The sequence below is a fragment of the Microtus pennsylvanicus genome, chromosome 3, assembly GCF_037038515.1.
Source record: "Microtus pennsylvanicus isolate mMicPen1 chromosome 3, mMicPen1.hap1, whole genome shotgun sequence".
Classification (NCBI taxonomy): Eukaryota; Metazoa; Chordata; class Mammalia; order Rodentia; family Cricetidae; genus Microtus; species Microtus pennsylvanicus.
The window spans coordinates 65,157,446-65,177,947 of record NC_134581.1 but is presented as its reverse complement, the minus strand read 5'-3'; the positions used below and the strand labels follow the sequence as shown (position 1 = coordinate 65,177,947).

General features: G+C 46.2%; 1 pseudogene; it reads left to right on the top strand.

The window, feature by feature from the left end:
* The first annotated feature begins 2,026 nt into the window (after positions 1-2,026).
* On the top strand, positions 2,027-2,696 carry LOC142847042 (MAPK regulated corepressor interacting protein 2 pseudogene; annotated as a pseudogene).
* The last annotated feature ends 17,806 nt before the right edge of the window (positions 2,697-20,502 follow it).

Sequence of the window (20,502 nt, the reverse complement as noted above, 5' to 3'; positions counted from 1 at the left end):
AGCCATAAAATACAAACAAAGCTGGATGGTGGTGGCTCATTCCCAGCACTTGGGAGGCAGAGACAGCTGATCACACTGAGTTCAAGGCCATCCTCGTCTTCAGAGTGAGTTCCAGGACAGCCAGGGCTACACAGAGAAACCTTGTCTGGAAAAAAAGCAAACAAAAGGAACATAATAAAAATGGTAATCTGGTTCTAAATGAACCTAATTGTCTTCCCAGTCCACACTGGGATAGCGCCGCCTTCCTTAGGGTTGTGTAAACAAGGAAAGAGTGTATTTTATGAAGGTGTCAGAATCTGTTTTTGTCTTAAAGGGACAAAATACCATAAATTGGTTAATGTACAATGAACAGAAACTTATTGGCTCGCAGTTTTAAAAAGTTGCAAGTTAAACCTTCTATGACTTTATAAGAAGAAATTCAGACTGTCAATGTCCCAATGACTTTTCCTCAAGTGAGTCTATGTTGTCAACCCCAAAAGTGATAATATTTGTGAAAAATCTGCAACATATATTTAAAAATTACCCAAATAAGCCAGACACTATATCTCAAGTCACTGGTAAAATGACCAACTGATGAGTATCACTAGGGAATGGGCATTTGGGCTAGATTTTTTTCTTACTATTTACAAAATATTTTTCTGTAAGAGAACATAATACATGTTCACACATATACACATCAGCATGTGTGTATTGTCTTGCACTACCTACAGGTCCAAACCCATGTCAGTCTGAGGGAGTTACCCATCTTCCCCAAAGCCTGTGATCTTGCCTCTATCCCATCTCCCTGACAAAGGGATGCCCACACCCTCCAGGATGGGCCTGTGTCACCTCTCAGATTGTTGAACTGTGAAGCAATTTTTTGAACCCATATCTACAAAAGATGTCCCCTAGGCTGCAAAATCACAGCTGAGACTTACTGTGCCCTCGACAGGGGGCGTGAGACAGAGGCAGACAAATCCTGAGGAGGGGCTGTGCATAGCCTCATTCCAGCACTAGGTCTACAGATGAGAAAACTGAGCTCAATGAGTAAGTATTTGGAGGCACACACTGATTTAATAGTCAGTGATGGGTGAGGGCTGAGCATTCTGATTTCCAGTCTTAGACTCCATGCACCCTTCCCATCTTCCTCTGCCCCCTTCCTCAGCCTAAATTCACCCACCTTTGGGTATGCCATGTCCCCTTCTTAACAGGTGTTAGTGCAGAAATGAGAGCCCCATGGGGGCATTAGAGATGGGTGCCCTCTTCTTTGAGGTCTCACTATATTTTCACCTGGAGAGTAGGCAGATAAACCCAGAGAGATACCAGTAATCACATCACCTTGAAGTCCCCATGACTGGAAAGAACCATCCCAAAGGTCACTAGGGGACTTTTCAGATCTGAAAATTATATCTATTATACCCAACGTGTTTAGGACAAGGGGGATTTATGGCAATATAATACAAAATTCATGATCTTACAAAATCTAGTGCACCAGAGTCAAACGGTGGCGCTTGGCCTTCATGCCATCCATGTGAAAGGGGTTCAAGAGCTTTTCTAGGGTAAAGCAGGGGATTAACTGAGGGAAGCACTTTTCCTAAGTCACTTGTACGAGAATTTAGGACACCAGTCTCTTTATCAGGAAGGACTAAGAAACAAGCCAGGACTGGGACGCACCACCCCTATTCTAGGAGGTGTGGAAAGTGAGCCGTATGAAGACTCCTCTCCTCGACAAATGTCCTGCCAAGTAGAAGATAACTGCAGGGAGCTGGCTAAAGAGTTTGTCTCAGGAACAGAAGTGGAGATTAGACTGTGGGAACCAAGGTTACTGACTGCGTGAGTTTCCCACTGGAGATGCCCCAGAGCGGTGGGGAAAACCCAATATACCAGTACATGAGAAAAAGTTGGGCCTACTTCTCCATACCCTGCATAATTTTGCAGCAAGGCAGAGTGCTTATGGCTTCACAAGAAATCCACTGTGAAGAGCTACGCTGGTGGAGGGTGCCTGACCTGATCTAGCCGCTGCCAGAGGCAGGCGGTACGGCGCACCATGTACACCATCACCAAGGGGCCCAGCAAGCTGGTCGCATAGCACCGCACAGGTCCCACGCAGCAGCAAGTAGAGCGCAGTCTCGGCGTGCTCCTGAAATGCCGGCAGCCCGCTCCGCCGACCGCGCTACACACGCGCGCGAGCAGCCCTCGGTGCAGCCTCAGGGACCCTGGCCCCTGGCAAGTCCAGGGCCGAGGCTTGTGTTCAATCGAGTGAATGGCCGGCGGCCCCTCACTACATCTCCATCCCTCGAGGGAGCCCAAGAGACCTACAGACTGGCCTACGAGGAGAACGTCCAATTTGTGTCCGAAGCCTGGCAGCAGGTAGAGCGACAGCTGGATAGCGGGCCTGCCGATGAGAGCGGCCCACAGCCTGTGCAGTATGTAGAGAGCACTCCTGATCCCCGGCTGCAGAACTTTGTACCTATTGACCTGGATGAGTGGTGGGCACAACAGTTCCTGGCTAGGATCACCAACTGTTCCTAACACCTGTCCAGGAAGGAATGCTGCCATAGTGGACCCTTTGCCCAAAGAGGACCATGGTGCGCTGGTCCACCTTGTGGCCTGGCTGGGTACTGGCCACACCTGAAGTGCCAACATTTGGACTTTTGCACCTTTTCCTTTGGCTTGGCTGTTTCAAACTGCCAGAGCCAGAGGCCAAACCTGTCTAACCTCAGTACTGCTCACTGTGCACAGGGACCAGCCCCTGGGGCCTGGCAAGGAGGAGTCCAGGCTAATAAAGTTGAAAAACTGCCAAAAAAAAAAAAAGAAAGAAAGAAAGAAAAAAGAAATCCACTGTGAGAATCGGTTGATATACCAAAGGTGTTAGGCCCAGCGCGTTGCTGTGCAACCTGGGTTTGTCTCCATCAGAATGCCTTCTTCTGGTGAGTCAACCTTCTGCCTTATTAGCTGAAATCTCACTGCATGATTCCTGTGGACCACAGCATAGTTTGAACTTGCTCTGAGGTGAAAGTGAGTTAACTGTATGCAGTTAGTCTGGGCAAAGGAACACGCAGGCTTTTAAGTGTCTACAGTTGTCAGGAGACAAATCTAGTTAGACAAAGAAATCTATTAAATTGATTAAAATGATTCACAGTGTTGAATGAGATATGTGTTTGCCTGGAGCTCCACCTCAGGCTCCTCCTCACTACAAACCCTGCCAAGTCTCAGGCAGCCCTAAGTGGAGGCTCCTCCCCTGGAGATTCCCAGGAACACTCCTGCAGGATATTTAAACACTCTCTTAAGGAAAATCCATGTGATTTTCTGGTTCCTTTTTCCCATCTCCTCTCTGGGGGCCAGGTGATCCCTGGGAGCATTTCACTCATAAACCTGGACTTTTATTTCTTATTTTGGCTTGGATTGATTGGCTGCGTTAGTGGGGAGTCTTAATATCGGGGTATAGAAACATTACATCTGGTGTGTTTGGCTGGGAGAGGCTGATTGTCCCCCAGCCCCTCGACCACATGGTGGGAAAACACACCTCTCCCCCACACCAGCCCCCTATGTCAGACTAGATCAGCTCTCAGCCCTGTAAGGAGCCCTTTCTAAGTCACTGCCTTCAAGGCCTAGGATCTCCTCTGATTTGGGGGGTACCTTGTCAAAGAGGTAGCTGTGCCAGGGCCCAAACATGTTTCTGAAGCAAAGGCAGCCTTTGTTCCCCAATCCTGCTGTAGGAAATCCTTCAGTCAGTAGCCTTTAAGTTACCTGCCCACTTGGGCGTGGCCTCTTATACTATAAATGCCATGTAAATCGCATGCTTACTCTCTCTCTGTTCCCCCTTTGAGCAGAGGACTGTGATCTGTGAGTCTACTCCTAAATAAATAACCCTTTATTATACTCAATTCTGAGCTAGTGTAGGATTTTTAGCATCTGTCTTCATCTGGCACCCAACATGGACAGAGCGGTTTGTGCTGCTGTTTTGAAACCACAGCTAAACTTTGGTTTTTAGTGTCTAGAATTCCTTTCCAAGCCCTCTCAGGTTTTATGTGAATTTAGCTACCACATGTTGGCTTGCCAATCTGTTGTAGGAGGCCACTTGTTTGTTCCCAGCTGCCTAGATCTGAAATAATCACTCAGAAACTGTATTAATTAAATCACTGCTTGGCCTATTAGCTCTAGTTTCTTATTGGCTAACTCTTACATCTTAATTTAACCCATTTCTATTAATCTGTGTATCACCATGTGGCTGTGGTTTACTGGCAAGGTTCCAGCTCATCTATTCCCGGCAGCAACTACAGGGTGTCTCACTGACTTTGCCCAGCATTCAGTTTAGTTTTCCAAGCCTACCTCTATTCTGCCCTGCACAGGCATAAGATATTTTATTAACTATTCATAGCATACAGAGGGGAATCCTACATCAGGACCCCTTCTGTAGGAGATATCCTACTTAAGGGTACACCCCACACACACCCCTTTTTTGACCCAAAGTCTACAGTTCTGGACACAGTACATTAGACTTTGGGTTCCAGTATGGTCCTGTGGAATGGGCAGCTGTGGATCAAAGCCAGAGCCCTAAAATCCTTTGGATGTCTTTTATAAAATCTATTAAAATTGGGGCTATCAACACCATATGTCCTGAAAGTCTAATTTCTCTGTGCACTAAGGCCTGGCTACTATATGTACTTGATAATCAGTCCCTTGGTACTTCTAGAATGTTTGGCTTGGGGCTTCACGCCAGACCCTGACATCCATATATCCAAGGAATCTGGAATGTTTGGTGGAAAGTTCCATTCCAAACCCCCTCCCCTGGGAGTTGCCTCAGTCCAGACTCCACCTCCAAGAAAGCCCACCAAACAGTGAGCCCTCCCCAGGATGGCTCAAGACCCTCCTACAGGAACTGTCCCCCAGAGAATGAACACATGGTCTTTCAGTCTTCCTTTCCTAGCCACTGGGGAGAGCAGGCATTCATTAAACCTGGGCTTTTTCTAATTCAGTTTGATTTGATCTGATTTGGATTTTTCCATCAGCAGAGAGGTTTGTTGAGCTGTAAAACCTTTTCACCAGTCACATATTAATTTTATCTCCTTTAATATTTCTAACTGATCTCCTAACAATATGACAGCTTGCTTCAAAATCAGGTAATTCATTAACTATCTCATAATCTTTTTTATTTTGTTCAGTCCAAAATTCTGTTGAATGTTTATGCTAGTCTCTAACGCACTCAGCAGTTGAATTTCGTGAACTGCAGCAGTATCAGTCAGTTCAATTATTCCCATAATAACAGCGAATCTGTTATTCGACGTGTTCTTCTTAATATTCTTTCAGTGAGCTTCTGTATCAGGATCATCACAGGTAAATCTGGTCATGGCCTTGACAACTTCACTGGTATCCAGATTGCTCGCCTTGCTCTAAGAATATATAAACTTTCAGATGTTAAGTTGAAAGACAGACTAGAATTAGCACAGGTATGAAGGGTACAGCATTCACAAGTGATGCTGAAATTAGCAGGGAGCCATTTACAAGCCCATTCAGTAGCAAGTAAGGTAACATTAGACATGTCATAAAAGGATGGCTTTGATTTAGTCTAAAAGTGAAAGTATACTTATCCTTAATGTTTAACTTTCCCTCCCCTGCTTTAAAAGCACTCGCTAATTTCTACAAGTTAGTCTGAATGGAATTTCCAAATTGCAGGAGAGGACTCACATTCCAACTCCATGCCACTGAATAGGTTCATTAACAGAAGAGCTAATTTCTACAGATCCATTTAAACTATACTGCTGCCATCTTATCTTTGAGTGAGAATATTTTCCTTGCAGGGAGCACCAGGGCTCCAATCAATAACATCTCCTTGGGAGATATTAGCATGTCAGGGCCCACGAGTGTGCTGTGTTCCACCTTGACCAAAGGTCAGAGAGTTCAGTCCTAGTCTAGCTCTTTAAGACAGGAGGTTTGACCCAGGGTGTGGTTACTAACAGGATGTCTTGATCTTGGGTGTGGTTTCTTGATGCTTTGGCTATTAAGAAGGTGATTACTTTCTTGGTTCCACAGACATTGCTTCCAATAAAAGTGTGATTACAGATTCAACCTTTTCCTACTCAAGGCAGATGCCCATTGAAATCCAGAGTATGTATCAATGGTATAATACTGATATTCTGATTAGCATGCTCAAATACAAAAGACTCAATTAAAACCTTTCTAACATCAGGATCAGCTACTGCTCTATATACTGCTGACATTAATCTTCACAAAACATGAGTGTAGGCTTCCCCTTGACCTTGTGTGATTTTTGTGAAGGAGACAGATCTGTTTCCCGGCTCCTTGAGCTTATCCCAGGCTCTTAAAGCCACTAGACGACTCTGCACAACAGTGGCATCATCCAACTGTACCTGCCTCTCCTAATAATTGGTCATTTACTACATTTGCTGCTCTAGTCTGATTACCCCGTCCCATGGCTGCTGCTGCTGCTTCTCTCCACCAAGTGAGCCATTGTAATTGAGGACTAGCTTGAAGACCACATTTTTAATAGTATGGACTCTCCTTTCTGATGAGCTCTCCTCAAAGCTCTCAGCACTTGCTTCCTTACTGTCAGTTTTCATTGAACATGAGGCGTTCATTGCCTGAAACCTGTGGCAGCGCCATTAAGTTAACACCAGCAGCTCTGTACCTGTTTCTCCTTCACTTCCTCTCCATTTCCTTTAGCAGGCATTTTAACAACTGCATAAACCTTTGCTCCTGAGATAGGAAGTTCCCTTGGACCCAACCATTCCTGGAGTCCTCTTGCTCTGAGAATGCACTTCCAGCAGGCCTTAAGAGTATTCGGATCCTCTGTCCTTCTTCAAGAGCAAATCTGTTCTACATCAAGCCCCACGAGGTTGGCTTGGCAAATCAGGTGTGGGTTCATAAATGTGCTGTGGGAAGAAGATGCAGAGGCACTTAAGGATGATTTTAGCCTTTCCAACTGCAGGGGGACTCAGTCTCTTACAAACTGAGACACTCTCCTTTAGCCCAGGAACTTTTATTGTTAGCCAATCTACACTTTTAGCAAGTTCGTTATCATATCCCAAAACATCTCATCTAGGTTTCTCAAAGGGACAATGCCAAATGCAAATTCTCCATCATGGAATACTACAGGTTGCAGGATTTTTCCCAGGCAAGTTTTGCATGGGTGTTGTACCTTTGGGAATCTCTCAGACACTCTTTTCATATTGTAAAGAGAAGGTGCTGATGACAAAGGGCAGGTGAAGGCTCGGTGCAGCATTCTGGAACCGAGCCAGCTGCAGCTCTAGAAGGGTTTATCCCTACAAAATACTCTCAAGTTAAAAAGTTCAAAGACTTTAAGCCTAGTCTCCTGGGTTCAGTACTCGTATCAACTCCTGCCCTGTGGCTACCACACTAAAGGTGACTCTGGCTGTCCAGGAACTGAAAGTGTGCTGCAGGTCAAGGTGGTCTTGGAACCTACTGGCCCCAAGCAGACAGTGCTGAAACCGTGGCCCAGAAAGTTCAACAGGTCAGGCAACTGGACCCTCAGGGTCACACAAGCTGGACTGGTACTTGAAGGGTTGGGGTGAGGGAACATGGGACACATACCCCAGTGAGGATCCCTGTTTTCTCCAGGACAGGGGTTAGTGGCTTCATTCTACCTTCCTGCCTTCAGGGTTGTCACCTTCTGAGCCAGGGTTTGACTTTCTGGTTCCTTTAGTCAGTTGTGTCTTCTGACTGTAATGATTTCAGCCACATAAGGCTGATACTTCTGCGTTCGAGGGGTCATGCAGGTGCAGACAAGCCCTCAGGCAGAAGTGCCTAATTGCCCCCAGCAATGTTAAAGGGCCCCGCATGACCCACATGAGGCATGGATTATATCATCCACGTATGACTCAGCTAAGCCCTTGTGTGCATGCATGAACCCCATCATCTGCATATGACGTAGCCACATCAACCCTCTATATGCATGCTCTAAACAGCTTTTAAAAGTGGATGTGCCATCTTCCTCTCTCCTCTCTCTCTCTCTCTCTCTCTCTCTCTTCCTCTCTCTTTCTCTCTCTCTCTCTCTCTCTCTCTCTTCCTCTCTCTTTCTCTCTCTGCACACTGACTTCCCCAGGCCTGTGCACGCCCCTCTAATGAACTCCTAAGCGGGTTTGTTGTGTGTTCCGTGTTTCCTTCTCACTCACATCAGGTAGTTTCACTGATAAGGACAGAATTTTGGCCTCAGTGTCAAAGTCACCTAGAAAAGGAACAGAGACATCAGAATCTCTACACCTCAATGTCTCACCTCAGAGTCACCCAGAAGAGAAGCTCTGCTTGCACCAGAACAGCAGACGGCACCCCAGTGTCACAGCCATCACAGACAGCCCTTCTTCACATGTGCCCATTGTCCAGAGACACGGGACCCTGCTGAAAAGACAAGCTCCTTGCCATGGTGTATCAGCTCCACCTGAGGAGGACACAGCTCAGGAGAGGCTGCTTGGGAACAAAAGCAAGTGGGATGGAACTAAAAGACCCGAATAAATTCAGACCCCTCTAGCAGAAAGAGTAGAGCCAAAAAAAAAAATCTAGCAGGGAGAGAAGAACCAAAAATCTAGGTTAGCCAGTTCAGTGACTCTGTTCCAGGAACTAGCTGACCATAAAGTTAGATTATAATCTTGAGAATAATCTTGAAAAACACAAGTTACCCCCTTGTGATTATCACTGGTATTTTCGGAATTTTCCAATGACACCCTCCCTTCCCACTTTGGGTTATTGGGTTGTGGTTTCTTCCCTTAAATACCCCTTCTCCCAGCTACTCGGGGTTGAACTCTCTACCCCTGCATGGGAAATGAGTTTCGGCCCCAGTGCACTGGTTCCTGTCCTGTCAATAAACCTCGTGTGATTGCAGCAAGGATGGTCTCTCATGAGTTCCTGGGGGGGTCGTGTTATCCCGAGACTTGAGTGAGAGTCTCCCCACTCTGGTGGTCTTTCAGATTAAGAAGCAAAGGCTCAGTCCTTTGAGTTTACCGCTCAGCAGGGTGAACTGAGGCATAGAGAAAGAAGGGTAATTCGCACACCACGAAGCCATCATCCTTCTGCCAGGAGACCCACAGTCAAGGGGCCAGAACCCTGAAAGAATTACCTGAAAACTGCTCTAGAAGGAAGGAGGAGTCAGAAGGCAGCAAGGGAGGCTTGGAAATCCAGAAGAGAGGAGGGGGCAACCCTGTAGGAGCATCCATAAGCCTGGGAGGGATGTGGTCTTCAAATCTAGTTAAGCAGGCAGCTTAACTCCTGGGCTCAGATTCCCAGGAAGCTGGCATCCCAAAGAAAGGGACCTGACCTCTCTGGGCCATTAGACAGGATAAAGACATAAAGAGGGGATTGTCTGAGACCCTGAAAGACCCTTAGTGTTAGCAGAACCCTAACACTGGCATAACAGTTCAACCCAAATGAAAACATGGGATCAGGAATATGGGATGGCCAGACCCCAATTTCCATGGCAGATTTTTACCTGTAAACTTCTCCATTCTGAACTAGGAGAAACCCATGGTGATGTACTCAGTTGAAGCATGATTAAGAAAAACTCAAGAGAGAGAAAATGGGGATCAACCTAAAGATCCAAAAGGCAAAGCAGCCAGTACCTGGTTTTTCTCTCCACCTCAGTATGAAATGGCGATCCTGCCTCCAGGAATTTCAGAATGAGACTGTGTCTGTGAGCTGTCTCCTCATATTATATAATTCTCTCTAGGGCTGGGATTAAAGTCATGCACCGCCCGGCTTCTATGGCAATAGTGTTTCTACTGGGATTAAAGGTGCGTGCCATTATGGCTACTGGGATTAAAGGTGCGTGCCATTGTGGCTACTGACAGCAGCTTCACCACCCACGTGTGAGGTGCAGTTGTGCAGGGCACGGTTCTGAAGCTCATACCTTCAGTAGGGTGGTGGACAAGTTCCACAGGTGCTTGTGCAGAAATCGGTGCCCAGTGGTTGCCGGCAGTCTTGTAAAGAGCTGCTCTTGTACCAGGTGAATGGGCGCTCACAGCACATGCGTATGCAGGAGAGGTGCACTGCGCTGTGCACTGCTCTGTGCACATGGGACAGCAGCTGGCCAGGGAGATGCTGCAGTCCTGATGCGCAGCCTGGTCCTACAGCCCAACTGTCTCAAGATACACTGTAGATTTCTGTTGACGTGAGCCACAGATGGAATGGTGTGTGCATCTGCCAGTAGTGCCCAGCACAGCGTCATCGCATCATGGGCACTGAGGGGTAGGAGAGAGGGGGATCCTAGTGCACTTCATTTTGGTGCCCCCTTCAGGGTTTGGGGAAAGCCATGACAATTACTTCTCTTCCCATGCATCATGCAGGGGTCCAAAAGGGCGTTCTCCCAGTTCTGCTGGATCTGGAAATAGAGTAAGTTCAGTCAGGAAACAGAGATGAGGTTTTCACCAAGTTTTTTTTTTTATCATACTGTTAGATGTTCCCTGGAGGACCAAGGTGACTCCCCCCTCCCCCAGGTGCTGTCTTGCTTGCTACTCGCATGTTTAGGGAAATTTCCGCTGGTTTTATTCTTTTTCTGTTTCTTGTCTCATCTGGGAACAGCACTTCCTAGGGCACTGAGCTCTTCCCTCTTGGTTCAGTTCTCCTGCTTGAACAGCTGCTCACTAGTGGCCTTCACTTCTGCTCCCTAACAAAAGGACCAAATCAGGTGGTGTACTCAGTCTCAGGTGACTGTCTGCCTGGGAATGTTCCTGTGAAGTGCTCATTTCTGTCCCCTCACGGCTGGGCCTAAGGCTGTGTGAGCAGCTTTGTGAGGGAGCCGATAGGGCTGTGAATCAAGGGGACAGGGACAAAATACTCCATGGGTGACTGAGGATCTATTTACATAGCACTCAGTTCTGAGGCTGGGGAATCACAACATGGTTGGGTCAGGTCATGTGGACAATGAAGTGAGGCCAGGGATACAAGGTCAGGAAAAAGGTAGCAGGTGAAAACTATACAAAAGGCTTTAATGGACTGCCAGGCACGGAACTCAGTGACAAAATGGCTTAGGACAATAGGAGGGGGACTCTGGGTAAGAGACAATCAGATAAAGTGTGACTGAAGGATGTGGTCAGGCAGGTGGTTCCCTGGGGCTCTAGGCAGGACACACAGGACAGACTCAGTGCATGGACAATGAGAGAAGGTGGTCATCACTCTTGGTGATGAGCAAAGGCTACGACATTACTGCAGAGGCTTCTGGGAAGACAGCTGGAGGACAGAATACTCAGCTTACAAACTAGTGCCTGCAGAAGAGAAGGACTCAGAACTCTCTTGGGTAGAACACAGAGGAGTTCCACACACCTCAGAGGACAGAGGTCACAGACATGACACTGTAATGGGAGAAGATGGGGGTAGTAAATGAGGTTTACACATGCATGAGTCTATGGCCCAAGAGAGGTGATGCCTAAGTGTCCAGGCCTTTTAGCTCTATGAATGTCTACCGTAGTTGTAGGTAGGACTGTAAGTGTCACCCTTTGTGTCTCGAGTACTCAAGCAAGAAGATTTAAAAAGCAGGCCAAAGCTGGACCAAAAGCCCATATCCCTCAACAGTCACTCTGCCTGAGGCTCCCAAATGGACAGGCAGTTCTCTAATCTCAAAGGAGGTGAAAGTAAGCTCTGTGCTCCCCTCCCAGCTCCACAGAGAGCAGAGCACAGGCGAGAGTCACTCTGTTCTCTCACCACGTGTGCCCTTTAAAGAGGGACTATAAGGACAGAAAGAACCTGCATGTGGTCCTACATGTATAGACAGACCAGAAAGAGATTTCCCATTGAATCTGACGCATTACTAACCATAACCTGGATTGCTCGTGCTTATTGTGTTGGCCACAAAATCCTCTGAGTCAGCGAATTCACTGTCACCAATGTTGTCTGCAGTAAAGCCAGTACAGAAAGAAACTTACACACATCATTGCCTCTAGTAGGGGAAGAGGGCACACTCCTTCACAAAAGGACTACCTCAGCTTTCTTTTGATTCATATCATTCAATGTGAATTAAAATGGGTGTTAAAATACATCTTAAAATCCTGTGGCTGCAGTCGTACTAAAGACTACAAATGTACACTTCACTTACTAAAAATATTGCAAACATTATATATTTACCAATGCGATGCAAAATATCCTATGAGCACTCTAAATAACTCAAAGTAATCCTAGAAGAAGCTCTCTTGGGTCAGGGAAATGATGATGTAAGTCACAAAACAATCCTACACCAGTTCATAATTATGAATAATAAAATGGTTATTTATTTAAGGGGAAAACTTATAGATCACTGTCCTAGACAACAGTCCTCTGTGCTAGCAAGAACAGAGTCTAGCAACCAAAGCTGGAAGCAAGAGAGAAGCACACAATTACCGCTGCTTTTACAGTATAAGAGACCACGCCCAAGTGGGCTGGATCTTAAAGGCTATTGGCTGGAGGAGCAGAATGGGCTCCCACATAAGGAAAATACTGAAATAAGTGTTATAATTAAAAGACAATTGTCTATCAGTTCTTCAGGCCATTTCCAAATCAGGAAAATGGACACTGTTTTAAAAATCAGACAAACCTCTTTTCTCCATCACAGATCAAATTAAGCATATATATTGCATTTGTAAACCACATATGGCTTTATTTTTAATTGTTTTTGTTATTATTATATAATTATTATTATACCTATGTATGTACTTGTAGTATCTGAGTACATGCCACGGCACATGTGTGGGGTTTGGAAGACAACTTGGAGGAGATGGTTCTCTCTCTCCCTTTTATGAAGGCTCCAGGAATCAAACTCAGGTCAGCAGTTATAAAACGCAAGTAAATTTGCTAATGGAGCCATCTCACCACATGTAGCATAGACAATTTAAATCTTGATAGAGTACAAATTATTCTAGAAAAAGGAATATACCACCAAGCACCTGATGTAATCATACTGAAGTATTCATGCTTTGTAATACAGTAATAGCTTATTGGAGAGTGGGTAATGCTTACATTAATATATTTATAAGACAACCACTACATATCATTTATTTCTCCCTCTGGTTTTCCTGTACAGTGGCACCATTTGTATTCACTGCACAAACTATCTGTCCATGTCCAGACCAGCAAACCCATATTAAAGTGAGCAAGAATGGTGATTTGGCCCCTGCTCAACACTGTGGTTTGGTAACAAAGTTCCACATGAGAGTCTGCACAAGAGTGAGGCATTATGTAAATACTGAGTGCTACTCTGATAGTTATCTATTTCTGTCCCAGGGTGTGTAGCTCACACAGCCTCAGAACTTCTAGATGATGCTTATGCTGCCTGTACACGTGACTAAAGGATCTTCTGTTCCTAAATGGCTTTAGGACAGGGTGAGGAGTGATCTGGTGCTCATGGGGTGTGGTTTCCCAAATGGTGAGTCTCAGTTCTTCATAGGCGCATTGGTTCTTGCTATGAGCTTTTCACATCACCATGGTGATGCCATCACGATTCCTGTAGCAACCTGCCCTGGCTATGTTACCTCAAACTCTACACATTCACATCACCATGGTGATGCCATCAGGATTCCTGTAGCAACCTGACCTGGGCTATGTTACCTCAAACTCTCCACATTCACATCACCATGGTGATGCCATCACGATTCCTGTAGCAACCTGACCTGGGCTATGTTACCTCAAACTCTACACATTCACATCACCATGGTGATGCCATCACGATTCCTGTAGCAACCTGACCTGGGCTATGTTACCTCAAACTCTACACATTGACATCACCATGGTGATGTCATCCGGATTCCTGTAGCAACCTGACCTGGGCTATGTTACCTCAAACTCTCCACATTGACATCACCATGGTGATGCCATCCGGATTCCTGTAGCAACCTGACCTGGGCTATGTTACCTCAAACTCTCCACATTGACATCACCATGGTGATGCCATCACGATTCCTGTAGCAACCTGACCTGGGCTATGTTACCTCAAACTCTACACATTCACATCACCATGGTGATGCCATCCGATTCCTGTAGCAACCTGCCCTGGCTATGTTACCTCAAACTCTACACATTGACATCACCATGGTGATGTCATCCGGATTCCTGTAGCAACCTGACCTGGGCTATGTTACCTCAAACTCTACACATTGACATCACCATGGTGATGTCATCCGGATTCCTGTAGCAACCTGACCTGGGCTATGTTACCTCAAACTCTACACATTGACATCACCATGGTGATGTCATCCGGATTCCTGTAGCAACCTGACCTGGGCTATGTTACCTCAAACTCTACACATTCACATCACCATGGTGATGTCATCCGGATTCCTGTAGCAACCTGACCTGGGCTATGTTACCTCAAACTCTCCACATTGACATCACCATGGTGATGTCATCCGGATTCCTGTAGCAACCTGCCCTGGCTATGTTACCTCAAACTCTACGCATCCATATTGGCTTTGGAAATCCAGAAATGTGCAGACTCCAGCCCCTCTTATCTGGCTAATGACAACAGTCTAGAGCCTCCAAATCTGGATCCGCACATCCCAGCCCACATTGGCCTTTTCACAGAACAGCACTCGGTGCTTTTATTGACTCTTCACTGTGTCTCTTCCATGCCACACGGGGAATGCAGATCTTAATGAAGACGGACACACATCTGAGCTCTTCCCGAGTGACTGACACACAAAGATGGGAGGCAAATGCTGAGGGCGTTAGTGATTGACAGGACGTTCTGCCACAGAGCTCACATGGTCTCACAGAAAGCCTACCTAAGTCTCTAAAGTGGTTGCTCTTGGCTACACCCCACTTATCATGACAGCAATGTCCTCTCACACAGAGCTGGATTGGACCGAGTCAAGAGTTTTAAAATAATTCCTATGTTTGCCTTAGTGCATACTCAGCGTCCACGTCCTAAGGAAGGTCAGGAATCTTCTCCACAATGTTCCAATTGTATAACCACGCAGAATAGTGCCTCTCTGAATACAAGAGCTCAGAACTCTGGGAAGATTAGCACTGTATATGAAAATGTCTCCTACTGTTAGGCCTGGAAAACACACCATCTTACATTATTAATGCCTCACAAATATGAGGGTTTCCCCTTTTAGCCACTGGTCAGTTTGTAGGAGCAGAAGAAGCCGCACGAGTGAAGTCCTGAGTGAGTGAGTATTATTGACAGGCTCAGCCACAGAAAAGACCAAGGCCTTGGCCCAGAAGAAATTGGCAAATTCTTTCTCCCATCAGACTGGAAGTTGGCAAAGCCTTCCTCTGGTCCAAGTGTGAGTGTTTACTGATGACTGGTCAGTGTGTACAAAAACTAGCAGCTGCATCTTTCTCCTCCAGGTGTTTACAGCATGAGGCTGCTTGTCTATGGAGACCTCCTGTCAGACAGCAGCCGGCCATTCCGCTGTCTCCCGTTCAGTACCTAACAAATACACTGAGATTTCAAGTTGCATGAGTTAGTAGATGCCCTGCATCAGAGCATCTGCCTCCCAAGCAGAAGGAATAACCTGACTCCTCTAGACCCTCTGCTTGGGTCTGACCAGAAATGCCACTGATTACCATTAATGTGTTACCCACTTCTCTCATAGGTCAGGTCATCCTCAGTGATGTCATCCACACCGTCAATACCTGGAAGAAAGTCAGTGGAGAGAGTGGCTCACACATTGCTCCCTGTAGTGAGTGAAACCACACAGCCTCACACAAGAACAGTTTTCCTTTGGTCCCTACCATGCGGTGAGAACAATAGTTGTGGAAAAGTGCGTTTAGGTTCTGAGGTCTACAAATGAGTGAGGGAAATGAACGCGCCACATTAAAACTATACAAGACATCTGCGTTCTTTTCACGGAGGAGATGCAGTACAATCCACAGCTCTGTGAAGAACTCATACTAACTACTGAATTTCCATGGTACCGTCAGTGGGACAGGCTTTAATTGATGCATACAGTACCACTATATTTGGTTCTTTGTTGTCCTTTTGAGATTTGATGCCTTCAAAACCCAGTCTTTTCGAGATTTTAGGAACTGCAATACAGTCACAGCAAAAACAATTATATCAGCTGAACTGCATTTTAAAAATAGGAAAACCACAATAGCTGTGTTTAAACGTTTGCCATATTTATGATTCCAAAGTCTTGGAGATCACAGGCATCAATGAGCACTTACATAGGTCTGTGCACAGGTAAGGACTCAGTTCATGTGCATGTCATAGTGTCCACAGAAGGGTCGTGTGTCAGAATGAGCAGCACACAAGTCACTTTGATACTCCATGTGAACACAGTGAAAATGAGTGCAGTTCCTCAATTCCGCATTCCGAGCAATATGGCACTGCAATCTCCTAACCACACCATTAATTTTAATGACTCTAGAAAAGAAAATGCACGTAGACCCTTAGAGAATAACATGAGGTCTACAGGAGCGCTCCATTGTCTTTGGTGAACGCAAGAAGAGTCAGATGGAAAGCAATGATGGGACAAGAGATAGTGGCAGTGGCTGCGTGGGCTCAGAACGGTGGCCAGAGGATGTTACTTTTCATTGCTTAGCTGTCCATTTCATTTTGTAACTCATACACAACAGGTAATATCACCTTCAGTGTGTGGGGAGGGGCTGGTAAGGGACTATCTGTACTTAATAGTTCTAACCTGAGGGCACTGTCTTAGCTTTCCTCATAACCCTGTGACGGTTTCTAATGGTCAGACAACCAGGATGGTGAGAGGCCGCACAGTGACTCAGGCTCCAAGCCATCCTAAACCAGCTATCAAGAGATGGTTGGGAAAATATGGGTCCTCTTACCTCTGTTGACATAGCCTGCTTAAGACTTCCACCTCACCTGACAGAGCAGAGGCCTGATACTTTGGTGATTTAATGGACTGTGTCTGTTCACACAACAGTCACACACTAGACACACTAGACAAGACTAGACTAGACAAGACCATGCCAAGCAGGAAAAGGGGCTTCACCAACTACATTTGCACCTTCCCTGGTCACTGCTTCCTCTGTAAAGTCCAGTTTGCACTCTACAAACTCTTCTATCCTGCTGGCCGGTGGTGGCGCATGCCTTTATTCCTAGCACTTGGGAGGCAGGAGGACCTCTGAGTTCGAGGCCAGCCTGGTCTACAGAGTGAGTTCCAGGACAGCCAGGCTACACAGAGAAACCCTGTCTCAAACAAAGCAAAACAGAAAGATGCACAGTCCTATCTTCCTTAACTAAAAACCTCCTTGGCTGACGCCTGTGGACACAGACACACTGGCTAACGCCTGTGGACACAGACACACCGGCTAACGCCTGTGGACACAGACACACCGGCTAACTCCTGTGGACACAGACACACCGGCTAACTCCTGTGGACAAACACACTGGCTAACGCCTGTGGACACAGACACACCGGCTGACGCCTGTGGACACAGACACACCGGCTAACTCCTGTGGACACAGACACACCGGCTAACGCCTGTGGACACAGACACACCGGCTAACTCCTATGGACACAGACACACCGGCTAACGCCTGTGGACACAGACACACCGGCTGACGCCTGTGGACACAGACACACTGGCTAACGCCTGTGGACACAGACACACCGGCTAACGCCTGTGGACACAGACACACCGGCTAACTCCTGTGGACACAGACACACTGGCTAACTCCTATGGACACAGACACACTGGCTAACTCCTGTGGACACAGACACACCGGCTAACTCCTGTGGACACAGACACACCGGCTAACTCCTATGGACACAGACACACTGGCTAACTCCTGTGGACAGAGACACACTGGCTAACGCCTGTGGACACAGACACACCGGCTAACTCCTATGGACACAGACACACTGGCTAACGCCTGTGGACACAGACACACCGGCTAACTCCTGTGGACACAGACACACCGGCTAACGCCTGTGGACACAGACACACCGGCTAACTCCTGTGGACACAGACACACTGGCTAACTCCTGTGGACACAGACACACTGGCTAACGCCTGTGGACACAGACACACTGGCTAACGCCTGTGGACACAGACACACCGGCTAACTCCTGTGGACACAGACACACTGGCTAACGCCTGTGGACACAGACACACCCTGAGCCGCTGCCATTTCAGAAATAATGCCATGCAGTTCTGACCAGGTCCACTGAGAACAAGGGCTCCCTACACTCTCACCTATCCATCAACGGGGACTGACCGTCAGTGAGGGCAAGCACTTTTGGGGGACAGAGTCCAGTTCATCCAGAAAAGTGAAAAGAATGGCTGAGACCAGGTTAGTAACTTAGTATCGACTGGAGTTCTCAGTAGATAGCATCCCTGCACTGCGTAGGTTTTGGAGTCACGGTGATGGTTGCTATCATGCTAAAGCATCTCACCAATAACTTTTGAATCAGCCATGTTGAAGGAAAATCCAATTATGAGGCACATCACTGTGTTTTCTAGTGTCAGGTTTCCTATTTTCAGGATGATGAGGCTAGAGGCAGGCAGGAGTTTTTCTTTTGTTTGCTGTTGTTGTTGATATTGTGGTGGTGGCGGCACTGGTAGTAGTGGTTGTGGTGGTGGTGATGGTGTCGTGAGAGTAATAACCACTGTTTTTCAGGCACTGTCTCATGGCACAGTCCAGACTGCTCAGGAAATGCCCAAAGCAGAAGATGACATTAAACTCTTAACATCCTTGACCCCCTTCTGGAACACCTGGAATACTAACTAGAAACCCGTGAGCCAGCACCCTACCTTCTGCAGTACTGAGCACAAGACCCAGCGCCTTCTGAAGGACAGTCTGGTATTTCAACAATCGAGTTAACAAACAAAAAACAAAAGCAAAAGAACCACAGCACTTCTGAGCTTCCTCTGTCTTTCTCAGTTGTGAACGTCTGCAGCCTGATGCACAGAAGCTGCCGGAAGTTCTCTATTGTTGGAGCAGACTCTGATTTTTGTTCATTTACAAAATTGACTTTGAAAATTAAGTTGAGTAATTGGGTTAGCTTATGGAAGAAAACACATGAACATTTCTTGATACTCAACTCTCCAGGCAACTAAGGCAAATGAGGGAACTTCACACCCATGGCCATAGTGTGTCTCTTGGGATATCAGTAGTTGTTTAAACTAAATTCACAAATTCATTGCCAGAAGGTGGCTTTGAAATAGTGGGGAACTAGACAAAGACAATCACAGTGTGCAGAGGTCTTATCTACAGTGTGTCCTAAGACAGTCATTCCAGGATACATACCGAATGTGCACTTCCTTGACTGGACCTGCAATATAGAGAAAATACTCTTAGGCTGCGATCATACTAAGTTATGTTATCACAGGTCTTTGGTTTTTCTAGAACTCAGGGGGATGATAAACAGGAGTGGGAAGAGTGGCAAGTCAAAGATGGTGTTAGTATGTTGTGTGATACTGTAACAAAACGCCCGAGGCTGGGTACTGTGTGAAATAAGTACGTAGTTTTTACACCTTTGCCCAGTTAGCCTGAGTCAGACAAACTCACCTCTTTGCTCTCTACTGAGGGTTTCCGCAAAGCTTATTTGAAATGTGGCAGAGAAACCTCATGCCGACCTGGTACTGTGAGATGAACCCCTTCTAAGGAGTGCCTCTATAGCCCCATCATCTGCTCCAACTTCATGCTTCAAAGGTCTCACCACCTCAGTTTCCCTTAATGCACTTCAGAAACTTCTGCCTCATCAATATTTGGGGAAACACATTCCATCTGTGTTAACCTTAGGACACCCCAGAAGAAAGACAAGGGGACGACTCACAGAAGAAACAGAAACTTTTCCTATACAATATGCCTGTCAGTTTCTTATGCATGTTTTCATCTAAACCGGAAATTAATTGTGAGAAGAAAAGGTCCTGACAGGCACTATGAAACCTGATGTGGTTTCCAATGTCCTCTCATGCTTGTGTCCTCTTCCTATGTAAGCACTCTAATATCTATAGTGTGTGAATAGTTTTATTATTGAGATCTGATACTCATAAAGTATTGTGAAAGTAACATTTTTATGTTACAAAAAGGCAAAGACACCTTACCGCCACCCTTGGTTTCGCCCCTTGAGAAGTCTTCATCTGGACCTCCTCATGTAAGTCTAGGGGACAGAAAATAACTTTCAGCTCATGGTATCGCTTATTATATGTCAAGGTCTATTAGCTTGACATGTAGAAAGGACTATGGATGTGGTCTGTATGTCTAGTCTTGGTCATGGAGTTGAAAAGGAACACGTTTGTGCTTCTCCTGGACTACCCTCACACCTGGAGTTAGGAAATCAAGGGAAGATCGCAAGAGAAATAGGAAAGGAATTTTTGCCATTCTAAATAATGGGAATTAAGGCAATATCAAGTTGGCATCAGACATTTTGGATTGATATTAAGGTTGCTTATATGCCTGCTTGGCACAAATTAGAATCACGTGAGTAGGAAGCCTCACCTAAAGAATTGTCTCAATTGCTTTAATTGATGCTACAGACCCCCCCCCCCGACTCAGGCAGCCTCTTTTCCTAGCAGTCTGGATAAAAAGGCATATGGCAGGAGGAAGGCAGTGTGGTCATTTAGCTTCCTCATTACCACCATGTTGATGTATCTGTTGATGCGCTG